At 38.5% G+C, this 3,390-nt stretch overlaps 1 pseudogene; it reads right to left on the bottom strand.

Annotated features, from left to right (window-relative positions):
• Positions 1-251: 251 nt before the first annotated feature.
• On the bottom strand, positions 252-2,031 carry LOC107562240 (zinc finger BED domain-containing protein 4-like; annotated as a pseudogene).
• Positions 2,032-3,390: the final 1,359 nt, after the last annotated feature.

The following is a 3,390-nucleotide window of genomic DNA, read 5'->3' as shown; positions in this document are numbered from 1 at the left end:
TTTACTGTTATACTTCTGTTTTTGACATGATTACAACACCACTGCACTGAACAAACCATTTTATTTATAACAATCACTCCCTCCTTGCATAGAAAACAAAATAAATCTTATTTATACACCAATAAATAGAGGGGTCTGAAAGTGCAAAAAATAAAAAAATGCAGTGTTACTAAACTGTTTTTGTTTAAAAATAAAATCTTTGATGAGGTAAAATAAATAAAGCACATAAGTATTTCTAACCAATTAAAAAAAACAAAAAACAATCTAAACCACCTGAAAAAAATAGCATTGCTATTTTAATGTAGCTTAATACTCCCAGTTGAGCAGAACTAGGTTGTAGTGTAGAAAACAGAGTCTTTCAGCATTCTGCCTGGTAAGCCTGCTTCGTTTGTTTTCATAAATGGCTCCGACTTCACTGAAGACTCTCTCACTGGGCACCTAAGAAGGTGGGGGGCAAAGAAACTTACTTGACAGAGGACCAAGAATGGGGAACCTTTTCTCATTTTGTTTCCACCATTCAAGTGGCTTGCCCATCCTTCTATCAATCACTGATTCCAGAAGGTACTGCTGAAGCTCTCCTTCAAGGCTAGACCCAGCAACTTCAGAATTAGCGCCAAGCATAGTGTCATACATCTCATCAGTCAGTTTCTTCTGGTTTTCTTCTGTCTTTTTCAGCCTTTTTGAAAGGGTGCTAGGATCATCTGGCTGTGTTTCTTCACATTGTATGGTTTGTGCATTGTCTTGCTCTAAGCTCTCTGTCTCCTCCTTAAGCCACTCTTTTGCATTTGACAGTGTGGTGTGATCCAGAAGACAGGCAAGGACTGCACATTTCACCTCCTCCACTTTTGCAAACCATCTGGTGAGACTCTCCAGCATCTCCTGTCTCATTGTTTTAATCCCATGAGAGGAGGGACCTTGGCTGCTGAGCAACATCTTCAGAACTTTGACATATGGGATGATGCATGACGCTGAACTTTCGTAGTGGCTCATCTCAAGAGTGACCTCTTCCACTGGAGAAAGGGTGTCAATAAGATTACTGACAATATTCTACTGCTCAGCACTCAGGCTAGTGAACCCACCATGCTCACTGGCATATATGTTCAAAGCCCTTTTTTGCTCAAGCATCCTGACCAGCATGTGCAAGGTGGAATTCCATCGGGCTGGCACAGCCTGAATGATGGAATGTCGAAGCCGAAGGTCCTGCTGGATCACTGCTAAACGCTGTTTGGCTAGTAAGGAATGATTAAAATGGGTATCACAGCTTCTCAGCACTGACAGAATATTTTGGACAGCTCTTTGTGAGTTGAGGCCATCATTGACAACAAGCTGTAATATGTGGGCACTGCAGCTCATGTCAGGCAGTTCAGCAATTCTCATACCTTTGACAATATTAGCACCACTGTCCCTGAGAACAAGAACCACTCTGTCTTTGTCAATTTCCCATTCTTCCAGCATTCCCAAGAACATCTCACTAATGTACTCCCCAGTGTGTGATCCAGTCATTGCTTTTGTGTTTAGAATTACTTGTCTGCGAATCCATTGATCATCAATAAAATGGCATGTGAGACTCATGAGGGATTCAGTTGTACCGGACCAGTAGTCTGTGGTAAAAGCCAAGATATAACCTGCTTTATCAGGTTTTAGCAGTGCTTTAACCTTCTCAACGATACTGCTGTGAATACTGGGCAACACCTCTGTTCTGTAGAACTTCTCACTCTTTAGAGAATATCTTGGTTCTGCAGTAGCCATGAGTCTCTGGAAGCCTTTATTTTCAACAAAGTTGAAAGGCTGATTGTCTGTAGCAATCATTTCTGTAATCAGCCTGTTTAGTTTTTTTGAGCGGACATCAGATGTCTTCCACTTTGTCTGCTTATCAAACATCATAGGAAGAGAAGCTTGAATGTGGCTTGATGTATTTTCCTCTTCAGCATCTCTTTTTTTCTTTGCCTCTTCAAAGATAGTTGAGTGATGTATCTTTAGGTGGATCCACAGGTTGAAGGTATTTTTTGTTGTTTTAGATTTTGACCCCATGCTCACATTCATTTGGCATTCTTTGCAGCCCTGGCAATGACTGAGTGAAGTAAGTCCATACTTCACTTTGGGTTTTCCTCTCAGTCATCTTTAAAAAAAAAGTGTTGAAAATTAGTAGTCTTTCATGTAAATTTTAATCTTCATATTACAAAAATAATTGTATTTATAAAAAGCATCAGCAGCAACACTAATATTAACAATAAGCAAAATAAATGTAGAATGTCTAAAGTTTTAAAATGGAGAAAATAAATTAAAGACAGGAGTCATATCAACTTTGCAGAAATGTAATACTTCATTTTAAACTACAGTTTTAGTAGATTTATAAGCTGTTTAATAGGCTAAAGAGTGAAGAATAATTCACTGGATAATGTTAAATAACTGAATAATATTCTCTGGAATATTGGAATATAACAAACAAAACATCGTATTTTATTGCATTTCTCAACTGGTATGTTATATCAGAATTATTAATAATGTTTTTGTCATTCTAGATTATGAAATACCTGCTGACAAAGCGCTGTTTATCTGTGCATTTACACAGAACTATACTCAAACAGCGGTCGCTCGCGGAGATGATAATTATTTAATTTCCATAGAGTTGTGTTTACTTGGATGTTTATTAGCGAATTAATGGTTATATAGTAAATGTTTATATAATTACGGTGTTTCAAACAAGTGAATCTTGTTAAAAGTTACATGCGGTGGCCGTGCTGGAGCATTTCCTGAGCATAAACCACATCAAACCGGTCAGTGAACAGCAATATGAAAGCGGCTTCACGAGACTAATGATGAGCAAATATACAACAGAGAGAGAATTAAATTCAGCGCTTTTATTTTCAACTTGTGCTCATTCATGGCTGTATTATTTAATTCATGCAAAGTTACATCTTTATTGGGACGGGACTTGACGTATTATCTTACGTGACTCCGTGAGCTCGTCTCCATTGCTTAGAGACAAGCTGCATAAACTAGCTACATTTCAGGCATTTATGAAACACATCTAATTTGTGCATTAATGGCTGTTATGTTAAATAAAGTTTGCTAATTACAGCAAAGCAAGTAAGTATACTTTACCTGTGCACGTTGTTGTCTCCCCTCCCCTCAGATGCGCTGTAATGGCGATCCTGCATGCAATTCTCAAAACACCCACAAGATGGCGGCGTTTATTGGTAAATCCGATATTACAAACCCGATATCTGTTTATGGTAAAATTCTTAAATATCGGGAAAAATATCGGGAAATCGATATATTGGTCAATCTCTAGTTACAACCCATGCAAAGAGACAGTCTGCCCTGCTGAGGCCAAGACTCGCACACAAGTCACAGAAACGCAAGCAGAGATTGTGGGAAATCAGTGGC

Source organism: Sinocyclocheilus grahami, unplaced genomic scaffold (assembly GCF_001515645.1).
Source record: "Sinocyclocheilus grahami isolate Dianchi unplaced genomic scaffold, SAMN03320097.WGS_v1.1 scaffold814.1, whole genome shotgun sequence".
In the NCBI taxonomy this organism is placed as follows: Eukaryota; Metazoa; Chordata; class Actinopteri; order Cypriniformes; family Cyprinidae; genus Sinocyclocheilus; species Sinocyclocheilus grahami.
Note: the sequence above shows the minus strand (reverse complement) of the source record. Positions and strands in the feature narration are given on the sequence as shown.